Genomic DNA, 14,883 nt, shown 5'->3' with positions numbered 1-14,883 from the left:
AGACTTTTTCCCAAAAGTTTTCCCACACTGAAAGCATTTGCAAAGTTTGTCACCACTGGGATTTTTCTTAACATCTTCAACATCATCATCGTCAAAAAGCAAGTCGTTGCCATCTGATAAAGAAGCAATTAAATTTTCTGCTCGCCATCCTTCTGTTGAGCTGCTGCTCAGAAGCTCCGCCCCTATGTTGGCCACGCCCAGATCATCTTCACTCTTGAAAGGCTCACCAGTTGACCATTTGACACATTCCTCGTTTTTGATTGGAGGTTGCTCTTCTCTTTTGCACTGTTGAGGGAACTCTGGCTCCTCCTCTTTAATTAGGGGCCATGTTCCTGTGTTTGCAGGTTCCGCCCCTCCACTGGCCACGCCCAGAACATCTTCCCTCTTCACGAACTCACCAAGTGACCAGGTGAAATGATCTTCCTCTCTTTTGATTGGACGTTGCTCGTCTCCCATTTGTTGTTGAGGGAACTCTGGCTCCTCCTCTTTGATTTGGGGGAGCTCAACTTCCCCTTCAAGGTCAACAGACTCATGCCCATCAGCACCAAGATCATTTCTGAAACCTGCAAAGACACAAAGATAAATGATTAACCATTTTCCAAATATAAATGACTGAATTTCTTGTTCACAGAAATGAAACCAAACGGAAAAGGGCGCCATACATTCATTTCGTCACAATGCAGTACTTACTACTGTAGTTTTCTAGTCAACAGCAACATGAGTTGAAAACTGTTTATAGGTGCATTTTTCAAAGTATGGCACTATTGGTCAGAAAAGTTTCTTCACTGGTGATGTAGCTCCTTAAAATTAGTCAAATCTTTTTTGGAGCCTTTTCATTGTAAACATTCTCTTTTATGTTTTAGATTTTAATTTAGTTAAAAGGCTTTGGCCAAAGGGGAGGCATTAAAAACCATTATCTTTTATTCAGTAGCAGGTCTATTATTATTTGGGGGATTAATGAGATGCCGGATTCCGGCTAATGCCGGGGGGATCGCTAATACGCGCAGTATAGTATATTACTTCTCGTTGGCTGCTCATAAGAACGGTCAGGGGCACTGGCTCTCTCCCCCGCAACTCCTCGTGTAATATCTCTGGTCGCAACTATACCTCTTTGTAACGTCTCTGCGAGCACTGAGCGTTTTTTTCAGTGTTTTCCCCCCCCTTAGCCTGTTAGCTCCCGTTAACGGAGCGATCGCTAATTTAAGACTACTTCTCGTTGGCAAGTGGAAGTGCGTTATCCTATTGTGAGGACATTTGTGTGCATCATTGTCGGAATATTTTGAAGGGAATACAAAAGCAAACGGCCCATCGATAGTGAAAGTGAGGGTGGAGGCGGGGGCAAACAGCCAACCCAGCCGGGACAACAAAGGTATAAAAACGTAAAACATAATTAGCACGACAGCAAAGACAGCATGATAAAAAGCCCCCCTGCATGACCAATTTACCCGTACACGATGATGAATTTAATATTGAGCTGAATGCGTTCACTGTTTAAGTTAATAAATTGGAATTTAGGCAATTTATGGCTGAGGGTTTGGCACATTACGATATCCCAAATGTTGTTTTCGACTTAACAAAACTAAATGATGAATATCAATTGGTTAAATAGGAAGCAAAAGTGCAATTAGGTCAAAATTGCTGTTTTTTAAAGATGTCTAAAATGAGCTGGCTGCAAACACCAATATTATCCGTCAAAAAATGTCGCAAATGAAATAAAAACATCTCCATGACTTGGCACCAAGCATAACGACTACGACCGACCAAACAAAGACAAAGCTCAGAAAAAGCCACAAATTAAAGTATAGTAAAAGCTTCTGGCCACTTTTTACAATCTGAACACACTAAATTTTATATTTTTCAGTCACTTTTTTACATCACAAGTAAATAAACGCCAACATGTGAGCAGGACTCTTTCACTCAGTCAATGGCTAAACTATCTCAAAGTTGAAACCAACTAACCTTGAAGGATTTTCATTGTTTCCAAAAGTTTGTCCAAATGAGTCTCGTGTCTCCAGATGAGTCGAGGACGTCCAACTGCATCATCTGACTGAATGCCATCCTCTGGATGCTGCATATTTGCGCAGTTGACATCAAAGAGCAAAGAGCCACGCGCTTTGATAGGTGACATCAAAGAGCAAAGAGCTCCTGGTGACGCCACTCGCTTTGATCTCCATCTGGACCGTAGCCCCGCCTCCTTTGGACCCAGTTATATAATGGACGCACTTTAAGTCATTTATTTGTTCTCACAAATTCAATTCATTTAAGCAAATAAGGGAATTATTCGTGGGAGTTGGTACATTTTCGTTGAAGAACTTCATCTCTCGTGATTCAATTTGGCAAAACAGCAATGGTTCCTTGATTTTTCGATTTGTTCTGCGCTTGCGCATATTGCGTCGCCTCCTTTTGAGCCGCAACCTTCTTCATGGTGACTTATGTCGTAAATTCAAACCTATGAAAGTATTTTTATTCCAACCATGTCAGACCATTTGAAGAATAATTATTTCCTATGTTCGACTCTCTTGTTTTTAATAAACCTAATGCCACCGAAAGAAGTGACGCTCGAGTTGCAGAAGTGACGCAATGTTCCGCGCATGCGCAACCCCAAAAGTCAAGGTTCCGTCCCCAGTCACAATCTTGTCGTGACCGTAGCGCGCCAAGTTTTTCCTCAATTTCCACCACTTAACTAAACCCACGCGTGGCCGATGTGTCTTGCTTAACTACTCTTCCGTCTTAAGTTTCAGTCAACATCATCTTCAAGGCGTCTAAAGGCTCGTTGAAGCTTTGCGGTCTACTTTAGTTTAGCCTGCTAGCATCAATCAAAGGTGCCTCCATCAGAATTCCCGTGTGGGTGTTCCACGAGGAACACTCGATTGTTTGCAAAATAAGGCATGCAAAAGTTGTTCTTCACATACTAGAAGGTGGGTTCACTTTTTATATTTATATATTCTCTCAATGTGTTATAAAAGGACTTTTTTGTGCGCTGCAATTGATTTATTTAAAAATTCTCAGGTCGACAGAAGGTACAAGCTTGATTTTAAGACAATAAAACAGTACAAACAAAACCATGCAGAATAAATCATGGGAAAAGGACAAATCATAACAACTATTTCCCATTTTCATACTGTAATGCATATAAAAATATGAAATCATAAAAAGGCTATATATATATATATATTTATATATATATATATATATTTATATATATTTATATATATATATATTTATATATATAATGTTTCCTTTGTTTAAGAACTCTAAAAACAGCTTTTTTTCTCCCACTTATTTCAATCCAAAAATATATTTCAAAATTATTGATTTAGAAAAATAAATCGATAAAACTGAATGTTGGCTCTTTTTCCATTTTTTTTAATGTCAACAAAAAAAGAATAGCTGTCATTTTTCCTTTTTAATTAAAAATGATTAAAATTTATATTTGATGCTTCACTCTTTTCTAAAAGGATTCCAAATAAATTAAAATCTCAAAAATACAAGAGAATATCTGCAAAGAAGAGGCTCAAAAAAGATTTGGAAAAACTTCAAGGGCCTGTGAGGTTACTTTACTGACCAATAGTCCTTTTTTAGTGAAATACACTTTAAAAAAACGTTTAAACCCCTTTGGCTATTGATGAGAATACTACAGTAGTGCTATGTTGACAACATCACAAATGTATGGCATCCTCTTCTGTTTAGCTTCGTTACTGTAGCGACCAGCATATTAGTCCTTTCTTTCCAGCCTAACCACTGCAAATATAAGTATAAGACTTAATTACCAGTCTAACATAAAGAACCTCTAGATAGAATAATAGACAGTTTATAAAATATATAATTTATCTTGGGGTCTTTGCAGGTTTCAGAAAATATCTTGGTCCTGATGGGAAGGTGTCAGAGTTTTGTGGTGCCAAAGAGGATGTTGAGCCCCCTCAAATCGAAGAGGAGGAGCCAGAGTTCCCTCAAGACAGAGAGAGAGAATAGCAACTTAAAATAAAAAAAAGGGAGGAAGAAGATGTCACCTGGTCAACTGGTGCGTCCTTGAATAGAGAAGATGATCTTGGCGTGGCCAGCGGAGGGGCGGAGCCTGCAAACACTTTAACATTTTAAAGAGCAAAAGAGAGAAGAGCAACTTTCAATCAAAACGGAGGAGAAGCAAGATGTCACTTGGTCAACTGCTGAGCCTTTCAAGAGTGAAGTTGATCTAGGCGTGGCCGGCAGAGGGGCGGAGCCTCTGTGTTGGAATAATGATTCAAACCTTTTAAATCATTATTAGTAATATTTAATTAAAAAAGGAAAAACATCTTTCAACAAACTCTGCTTACAACTTGCAAGGAAAATGCGCTGTGACGTCGTCTTAGCCCCCAGTGCATTCTGAATTGCAGTAACTGAATCATTGTATTTAATCGCGACACTCGAAAAACATGGTTATGTAATCAGTACAATAACACCCTCGCTGGTTAGAAAAACAACAGTGTGAGGAATGCTTTCAAGGTAAACAAAGCAAAGCCGTATTTTCAAACAATAATGCGATTATCGCCATCTTCTGCTGGAGTCCCGTCAAAACAGTCCCGTTGTGTTCTGCCGAAAAGTGTGTGTGAAAACAATGTGTCCTCGAGCTGTGGGGCCTTGAGGAGACGATGTGGAGGAAAAGTGTCCATGGTTCCATGAATTGGTTTATAGCCTTATTACTTATTAAAAAATGCTTACAACACATATAGAATATTCCATAATAATTCTAACATTCCCTCCTTTTACTATATGTTTGTTATTCATTTTATGACAAATTCAAAATGAGAGGGATATCAGAACACAAGATCATTTTCGTCCAATCCATCCTCGTAATTACCATGCTCCTGGAATTCACTGTTAGTGTCAGCACGTTTCTTCAGTAGGAGATATAATTCATGCAATTTGGAATTTGTAGGGGCAATCGTAGTGGTTATAAGTCGGCTCATCAAAGATCTTAAGCAGGGAATAATACAACACCCACATAATGTCAAAATCGTAGCAAAAAGGGCTACCACAAATTAGGCCAAATCATTATTAGTGAGGCCACAAATCTGTCAGCGGACATCATTCTACTCCAGGATGCTTTTTCATCTTGCGGTTTAGGGTCTGCAGGCCATCGTTGGCCCTGGTGTGGGACCCAGTGGGGGGCGTGTTGTTGAGTGCAACATTTTCAAACGTTGCATACGCCCCCTGCTCCTTCAAGAAGCATTTCAACCGCTGCACGATCCTGGAACGCCGTCAGACTAGTGGCTGCCAGTTGTTCCTTTATCGCCACAAATCCCTGTTCAGTATAATTTCCAAGTTTTTGGACATTGTAATGCAGGTAATTTATCCAATCATTTTTGTTTGGAGTAATTAAAAGAAAAATATACTCCCAACCTGCTGCGATCTGATTAGCCAACTTATACTCATCCTCGTGGATGCCAATCGCATCAATGTATGTCCCTCTCTCCATGCGACGCCGTCGCGAGGGGCCCGCCATCATACTGGATTTCTGTGCAGCCAATTGTATCTCCTCTACTGTAGATGGAAAAACAGACACTGGTAATAGCAGTGAGACCAAGGCACAAAGTCCTGCTGTCATTTTGACAGGAGTCGTATAATTTGTTTTGACCCCACCACCACCATAGGTCAGAACGTGGAATCAGGGGTGTAGTCTGTTTTAGGATGTGGGCACACCACGTCACATTTATCGCTCCCAGTGCCGGACCGTGCCCTGTGAGGACTAAGCAGGTAAAATGATTAAACGCGACATGTGTTGAAAAGTTAGGCTTGTCCTTTGCTGCCGTTGTAACTGGGTAGACATTATTCCATTTCATACATTTTGGGCTTACATCTCTTGTCATTATCTCCTTTACACAATCAGGGGTAATTTGCGCGGGTACTACTCTTAAGAGAGGTCGGCCCCCCATACATGTTATACAGGTTTGATACAGGTTTGATACAGGTTTGATACAGGTTTGATTTATAATAGCTGCATTTTCCATCAACAATAACCAATTATTTCTTACCGCCTCCCGTTTGGGAACTCCCCGTTGCAGAAATGAATTCTCTGGTCATCTCAGATTTTAATTTTACTATGGCGGATCCGGGTGTTTCCATCTCTGACGACCTTCTTACCCATGGACTTAGGAAAAACGTCAGACAAAGATTCACAAGTTAATTTGTCAGTCTGAATTATGATTTGTAATGCCCCACCGTATGGGTTAATTTTATCGAAGGCCTGATGGTTTTTCGCACACGTGTGTCATCCAAGCTTGCCAATCTAGACCAGTTTCTGCAACAAGGTTTCCCCAATCTGTTTTAGGACTGTTATGTACCACACATATTCTATAAAATCCATGTGTATCCTTTGAAATGGATATGTAGCTTTTGTAGCTTGACATAAGGGGGAATCGCCCGTGTTTTTGCCATATATCTGCATATAGATTGAATATATAACCTCCCCCTTTTTTGAGGCATGAAATTTACCATGACTCAAAATGGCAGCCCTCCCAGATAAGTCTTTTGTTTTTGTTTAGTCCCCCAGGTTCCCAAAATTTCCCATTACAGAAATTAAAAATTTCATTTGGCGAAATTCTTTTCTTTATTGTTTCTGTCCTACTCTGCCACCGCCGTCCTTGAAAGGCTTATCAGCGATTTCAGAAATATTCCACCTTGATATTAGAATATTGATATATCTTGGTGGCCAGCCAATTAAAACACAAAAGACAGACACTCATCCACGCTCGCACTCATAATCAAGGAATTTGCTTTGAGTGCTCCCCCAACCATCCACAATTTTGGTTTGTTGGAGTAAAACTGGAGTACCCAGAGAAAACCTACGAATTCTTGAGGACACCAGGAATACTCCACACTCCGGAAGGTCTGGATCCACTCCGCATTAGTAGATCCTCGAACCGCAAGATTGATGCCTGAAGAAACTAGATAATTAATGTATTAGTTTCACATGCCACATATCTAAAAATAGAAATTTGTTCAATTGCCACCGCCCCTTATCCCAGTCAGTTAGCATGTGGACTGCCCTGCGAGTGGCTGTGATTAACCATCTATTCGCCAATAATGTAATAACGGAAAAGTTGTGACACATTGAAACACACACACACCCCCTTTTTGTATTTTAACCGTTTGTAAAAACTTTATCTCACCCCCTTTCAATGTTATCGAATTTTGCCCATTCTAATCAACCCATCTACTTAAAGCATTTCCCCAAGGTTGATATTTTATAATTTGGAGATGTTATTTTTAAAACATAGACATTATTTCATCACTTGTTTCCCACCATGAAAGGCTCTACCAGACTTTGTTGTAGATAGTCCCCTTTATCTAAGCTTGTTATTGCCCATCGTTATCACCGTAACATTCAGTTGTATTAACCCCATAATTGCAATGCAGTAAGTTTTGGCTAAATTCTTAATGTGTATGCCCCTAAAGCAATAGACAGTAATAACGTCCCAATAGTCATCAATATGACCTACCAAAGCATACGCCCCCTTCAGGTCAAACAAGGAAAGTCTTTTGTGCACCTAAAGACGCTCCATGTTTCTTCTAGGGAAACTATGCCTATCCTTAACCAATTATCTTATCTACCCCAGCCAGGTTCAATTTACCTAACAATTTGGACGAATGTCATGAAATTTCTCATTTCCGCATTGTTAATTTCATGTCTGATTTCTTTAACAACCAAATAACTCTTAATACCTAAGACATAAATTGCAAATCACCCCATACTATGTTTACTTAAGATAAGAGCCATTTCTTATAGCTCCCTGTTACCACAAGAAAAAATCTACAATAATTAAATTAGTGAAATCCACCTTTTACTAGGCATTTCCTAATTACAATTTTCAATGCTTAATAAAGGACCCACAAATTGTAACCAATATGCCATAATATTGTAAAAAATCCATTCATTTTTCTTTAACCAGCCAATCTCCTATATTAAAGTAAAAAGAAACCAATAATAACAGTATTATTCCCAATTCCAAAGCCAAACAGATCTTCTATCACCTCGAAAGACATTTCTGATTAAATCCCAAAAATAAATGCGAAGATAATCGCGGAACTCTGCATCCCTTGCAGACCATGTTTTGTTCTTATTCTGAAATGTTTAAACGGAAGCGCGCCCTTACCCGCTGACTGTGACCTTCACGCTCGCTGCAGAAGCAGCTTATCAATGTTGACATTCCTAAGTGCTCTCTTTTCTTTGTGCCCAATGCTTCCCCTCTTGTGCCTCCTGTGAGCAATTATTTTTTAGAGAAGACTAAATTACAATATGCTGCAAGCACAACTATATCATAGCAAAACCCATTTCTGCCCTCAAGTTTGCTTCAGCACCCCCAAGGCCAATTATTGTAATATTCAGCCGCATCAAAACAGAGCGCTCCCCCCGCAATCAAAGCATTATTCGGCAAGTTTAGAGTCTGACCAAAACGCAGTTTTGGCAACCCCGCTAAACATTTAATTTGCTGTTTTGTATTTCTGTTAACCAAAATATTCCCGCTAGCAGACGGGAACGAAACCAGGATAAGCCACAATAAGCCATTTCATTCTTTGAAATAACCATTTTAATTGCCATTTTACAACTTTCAGCATCACACAAAAAAATCCAATTGAATTCAATCCCAAAGAATGTGATATCTGGTTTAAAATTTGCTCAACATCCTCATGTTCAAAATCCTCATTCAAATCATTTTGAGCAGGCCTGCCTTGTTTTTAGAGACATTTTTGTCCAGGCAATCACGCGATATATGTAATATATATAAGTATAATTTGAATGAGCATGCAACACATTTGAATGAGCATGCAACACATTTTTTAGCTGCTCCTGATAAATGCTGCCCACCGCGTGGTCTTCAGCGAGGCCGCTGTTGGCCTTAAAACAAGCCGTCATCCTGATTTGATATTCTGCAAAAGGCTCACCATCCCTCTGCTTAGCTCTGCTGATCACGGTATAATTAACTTTTGTTTTAAACTTCCCCGTAACCCGATCAATCAGTTCATGCACTCACAAATTCAAATTACCACCGTCATGACACAACGGGCCACCATCAGCTTTTGGATTCGAACATCCAAATTTAGTAGGAGCCTGCTCCTTGCCCACATTAGTATCAGCAACTTCGATCATGGGATATCGTTCAATAACCACATCACTCATTGGCGGCGCCCCAGGCTGGGGAGATAGCGTTTTCTCCCTATGTCCCCCACGGGCCCTCCCGACCTGGTCATATTTGTCGGAGGGGGCCCTCCTTTTTAACGACAACAACACACTTCTTCCCCACCGGGCTAGCCGTCCTCTTTTCTGTGGAATAACACAGCCTCTGTGTCTCCAGTCCCACCGTTATCAACTGATTTAACCCATGTATCATAAACCAATAATGGGTATCATTATATCCCTCCTGCTCCATTTTGTTAAGATTTCCCCCATGCTTAGCACGTATTTTATCCTGCAGTATCAATATCTTATGCATATTAAGCTGGCCAGCAAATCCATATTTATTTATCCATAAGTTTAGGTGTTTAACCCTTGTAGCGCTTTGATTTTCAACAAATTTCCAATCTTTACACGGCAGACGCATCTTTGGATCGTCGTCAATAGCCGCTTTTACATTTGCGCTGCCCATTTTTAGAAGGGAGCGCGCTCGCACTTAGTTATCAGTTAGCAAATTCTTTTTCCGCGGAACGACACACGTAACACACGCAACACAAATGTATACCCTAGCCTGATATACTGTCAGAGTTATATTTGTACCTATCCGGACCGCGGTACAGGACACCCCGAACTGCCCCAAGTTTTATAGACTCATGCTCTGTCTCGTTACCTGGCATCGACTAGTATACCCAGGGTTTTAAAATCGCTAATCCCCAGGACGCGAGCCTTACTTCTCAAAATAAGGCCTTCGCGTGTGATGCCCTTCACGCACTCGGAACCCGTCAACAATATGCAGCCATCACACGCGGGCTCGGCAGAAATGTCGAAAGATGCTTACCAAGAGGATAGTCGTCAACCGATTAGAAAACAGGCGCTGCTGAGAAATAGTCCGGCCTGGAAAAGGGATTCTCGCCGTGCACGGTCACTCCAGATATTAAACTGCAGCGTCTGGATTCCCTATCGATGTGTTGACCCCGGCTACTCGAAGGACCAAATGTTGGAATAATGATTCAAACCTTTTAAATCATTATTAGTAATATTTAATTAAAAAAGGAAAAACATCTTTCAACAAACTCTGCTTACAACTTGCAAGGAAAATGCGCTGTGACGTCGTCTTAGCCCCCAGTGCATTCTGAATTGCAGTAACTGAATCATTGTATTTAATCGCGACACTCGAAAAACATGGTTATGTAATCAGTACAATAACACCCTCGCTGGTTAGAAAAACAACAGTGTGAGGAATGCTTTCAAGGTAAACAAAGCAAAGCCGTATTTTCAAACAATAATGCGATTATCGCCATCTTCTGCTGGAGTCCCGTCAAAACAGTCCCGTTGTGTTCTGCCGAAAAGTGTGTGTGAAAACAATGTGTCCTCGAGCTGTGGGGCCTTGAGGAGACGATGTGGAGGAAAAGTGTCCATGGTTCCATGAATTGGTTTATAGCCTTATTACTTATTAAAAAATGCTTACAACACATATAGAATATTCCATAATAATTCTAACACTCTGCACGGCAGCGACTCAACAAAAGGATGGCAAGAAGAAGCTTTTATTGCTCCTCCATCAGATAGTGACGACCTGCTTTATGATAATGATGACGATGAAGGTCTTAAGAAAAATCCCAGTAGCGGGATACTCTGCAAATGTTCTCAGTGTGGGAAAACCTTTGGTAAAATGTTTACTTTGAAAAGACATATGGCAACCCACATTGGGCAGAGACCGTTTTTGTGGTCCGTTTGTGGTAAAACATTCACACAGAAAGCAAACTTAAAAAGCCACACAAGAACCCACACTGGTGGAAAACCATTTTCCTGCTCAATTTGTGGTCACGCTTGCTTTCGAAAGCAGGACTTAATTATCCACGCAAGGACCCACACTGGTGAAAAACCGTTTTCGTGCTCGATTTGTGGTAAATCTTTCTCTCTCAAGCACAAGTTAAAACGCCACACAAGAACCCACACTGGTGAAAAACCATTTTCGTGCTCAGTTTGTGGTCAGACATTCACACGGAAGAAAAGCTTAATTAGTAGTCACACAAGAACCCACACTGGCGAAAAAACATTTTCGTGCTCAGTTTGTGGTCAAGCCTTTTCTCAAAAGGAACATTTAAAAAGGCACACGAGAACCCACACTGGTGAAAAACAATTTTCCTGCTCGTTTTGTGGTCGTTTTGCCTTTTCTCAAAAGCAAAATTTAAGAACCCACATGAGAATCCACAAAGGGGAGAACTCCTTTTCCTTGCGCAGTTAACAACTTCACCAGAACTGACTTTGGGTTCATTTTGTAGTTCTATTACACTTTTATATTTATCCAAACGGATTTGATTGGCATGTAACTAAACTTATCTGGCAATTGAAATGTAACTGCCACATTTTAGTTTCACTGTATTTTTTTGTGTATTTTAATGTCAGTTTCACCATACCTCCTGTAGTGGGTGCAGTGGCGCTTGAGCGAGCGTACGTTTGCTAAATGGGAAGATAAGTGCAGCAGAAGAAGCGCTCTCGGTAAGAGAAAGGCAGCACGAGACAAGCTCAGCCAGAAAGTTGCAAGCTAAAGTAATATAAAGAGAAATAAAGAATAAAACCCAGGCTAATTCCTCTTGGTACTCAGCCAACAAGGTGTTTTGTCAATTTTTGTGTATTTCTTTTATTTCACAAATTGTCTATTTTTTTAAAGCTAATTTTCGTTTTTGTGTGTTATTAGTTATCTAGGTGTTATTTGTAAATCTGCCAATATGGATTCAATAAATTCATCAGTTTGAGAAAGACACTTAGTACTCACAAGTAAGTACTCAATATTGCAGAAATGTATACCAAAACATGACTTTGAGTCACATATTAAGGCCCGTTTTGGAAATTGTTTAATAAGTCTCCTGGGTTATAGACGCTGGAGCAATTTTTCTTTTTCCAGTATGATTTATTTAGTTCAAATTTGCATTTTCAGTACTCATGATTGACAGTGACACATTGCAGTTGTTTTTCCCAATTGTTAAAACAGAAAATCCGAATACATAACAGGTAGGCTAGCGGATAGCAAAACATAGGTACGCTAGCAGCTAGCATAACATACGCTAGTGGCTAGCATAACATATGCTAGCGGCTAGCTTAATATACGCTAGCGGCTAGCTTAACGGGTACGCTAGTGGCTAGCAAAACATAGGTACGCTAGAGGCTAGCATAACATAGGTACACTAGCGAATAGCATAACATAGGCATGCTAGCGGATAGCATAACATAGGTACTCTAGCGGATAGCATAACATACGCTAACAGCTAGCATAACATATGTATGCTAGCAGATAGCATAACATACGCTAGTGGCTAGCATAACAGGTACGCTAGCGGATAGCAAAACATAGGTACGCTAGCGGCTAGCATAAATACGCTAGTGGCTAGCATAACATACGGTAGCGGCTAGCTTAACAGGTACGCTAGCGGCTAGCAAAACAGGTACGCTAGAGGCTAGCATAACATAGGTACTTTAGCGAATAGCATAACATAGGCACGCTAGCGGATAGCATAACATAGGTACGCTAGCGGATAGCATAACATACACTAGCGGCTAGCATAACAAACGCTAGCGGCTAGCATAACATACGCAAGCCTAGTGTCATGCTAGTGCCTTATCGGATGATGCGTCCAATGTATTGACAAAAAACTGAAACTATACCCTCAAACGAGACTGCACCCTATCACAAGGTGCATTTTATAGTTGTGAAAATACAGTATTTGGGATTTATTCATCAACACTGCTTTGTCTACAAACCTCCTGGGACTTCTTCCATGAAGATCTTGATGAAAGAGTCCTCGATGAGGGAGCACAGATACTGGACGATGTTCCGGTGCTTCAGTCGCTTGATCAGGCAGATTTCCTCGTGGAGCGGCTGGGAATATTTGTGTTTGTTAGTGGCTGTCAAGTGGAAGGACAAACAATCCACTCACGTGCTGTCCTTTTCTGGAATCTTCTTGATGGCTGCTAACGCCCCTGCCGGCATACACCACCCCGTACGTGCCTTTCCCGAGGACCACTTTGTCGCTGTTTTCGTTGGTCTCATACACGTACTGGGAAGGGAAATGCGATAAATTATTCTGGACGGCAATTTAAGATTGAATTGTATCTTTATGGTTATAGAACTATACTTCCATTTGTAAAAGTTATATTCAATTGTGAAAAAAGTGTTGTCATCAGGTTATGCACTTTTTGTTTAGCGTCTTGGGCAAGTAATTACTCTCTCAAGAAGGGTTCTATGTCACTTGTGGTTAGCTTAGCTTTTAGCATAAAGTTAAAAAGATATCCATGAAAGAGTGAAAAATGTGACCACAATCCTAAACTATAAATATTTTGTGATGTGTTGTTATATTCTAATATTGATAGACATACGCCAACTGTGTCTAAACTCATACTCGCGCATGCTAGCAATTAGCAAGGTAGCTCAGTCAACTTACCAGACAGATAGACAACTCTGTTACAGCATTTTATTGATTCTATTTTAAGAGTTTTTACATCTTTATTTGGAGATTTTTGCACTTGTAGTAATCCTATTATCATTTTCTATAGGCTTCCTCATTGGAGGCTAAGCAAAGTTGAGAAACACTGTTCTGCCCGCTTGAGTATGAAGACAAATTTAATTTCACAACAATTTGGGAAGGACAGAAATGTGGTGGGAACAAACCTCAAGTATTCCCTCACTGAGATGATTCACATCCTGGGTGGCGTCTTCTGCCTTGTGGAGCTGAGAATTTATCAGATCACAGAAACTGAGGAAACATCAAGACAAGACATTATGTTATATTTAGGCAAAAGAAGTTGTATTAGGCAAATTCAACTATCACAGAGAGGTCATTGCCCATGTGGGGGTTGAACCCACGACCTTGGTGTTATTAGCACCACACTCTGACCAACTGAGCTAACTGGCCACGTGTCTGAAAATCCAGATTTTTGCCTGATGACGCAAATGCAACACGTCAGATAGCTAAACAGTTATGTTACGGCAAAAGCAGCTGTAGTTGGCAATTTCAAATGGTGCAGAGAGGTCGTGGCCCGTACAGGGGTCGAACCCGCGACATTGCCGTCATTAGTACCATTCTCTGACCAACTGAGCTAACTGACCATGTGCCATAAAATCGAGATTTTTGCGTGATGAGACAAATGCAACACGTCAGCTAGCTAAACAATTATGTTACGGCAAACGAAGTTGTAGTCGGCAATTTCAAAAGACTACGGAGAGGTGATGGCCCGTACGGGGGTCGAACCCACGACATTGGCGTGATTAGCACCACGCTCTGACCAACCGAGCTAACCAGCCATGAAAAAGCCATTTTTTTGCATGATGACGCAAATGCAACACTTCAGCTAGCTAAATACTTATGTTACGGCAAAAGAAGTTGGAATAGGCAATTTCAAATGACTACGGAGAGGTCATGGCCCATATGGAGGTCAAATCCACGACCTTGGCATTATTAGCACCTCGCTCTGACCAACTGAGCTAACCAGCTATGTGCAAAGTGGCCATGATTTTTGTGTGATGCCCGCAAGTGCAAATATCAGATAGCTAAACTGTTATGTTACGGCAAAATAAATCATTTTAGGCAATTTTAACTTACTCTAGAGCAAGGGTGTCAAACCTGGGTTGGTTTGCGGGCCACATTAACATCAACGCCATTTCATGTGGGCCGGACCATTTTAGATCTAATATCTAGATTTTTTTTAATTTTTTCTAAATTGGAGTAAAAGAA

At 40.5% G+C, this 14,883-nt stretch overlaps 2 non-coding genes across 2 annotated transcripts; both read right to left on the bottom strand.

Annotated features, from left to right (window-relative positions):
• Nucleotides 1-13,990: 13,990 nt before the first annotated feature.
• trnai-aau (transfer RNA isoleucine (anticodon AAU)) lies at nucleotides 13,991-14,065 on the bottom strand. Its single transcript has one exon. It is a non-coding gene; the product is annotated as a tRNA-Ile (tRNA).
• Nucleotides 14,066-14,379: 314 nt separating this feature from the next.
• trnai-aau (transfer RNA isoleucine (anticodon AAU)) lies at nucleotides 14,380-14,453 on the bottom strand. Its single transcript has one exon. It is a non-coding gene; the product is annotated as a tRNA-Ile (tRNA).
• Between the last annotated feature and the right edge of the window lie 430 nt (nucleotides 14,454-14,883).

This window comes from Stigmatopora argus, chromosome 20, assembly GCF_051989625.1.
Source record: "Stigmatopora argus isolate UIUO_Sarg chromosome 20, RoL_Sarg_1.0, whole genome shotgun sequence".
Classification (NCBI taxonomy): domain Eukaryota; kingdom Metazoa; phylum Chordata; class Actinopteri; order Syngnathiformes; family Syngnathidae; genus Stigmatopora; species Stigmatopora argus.
Note: the sequence above shows the minus strand (reverse complement) of the source record. Positions and strands in the feature narration are given on the sequence as shown.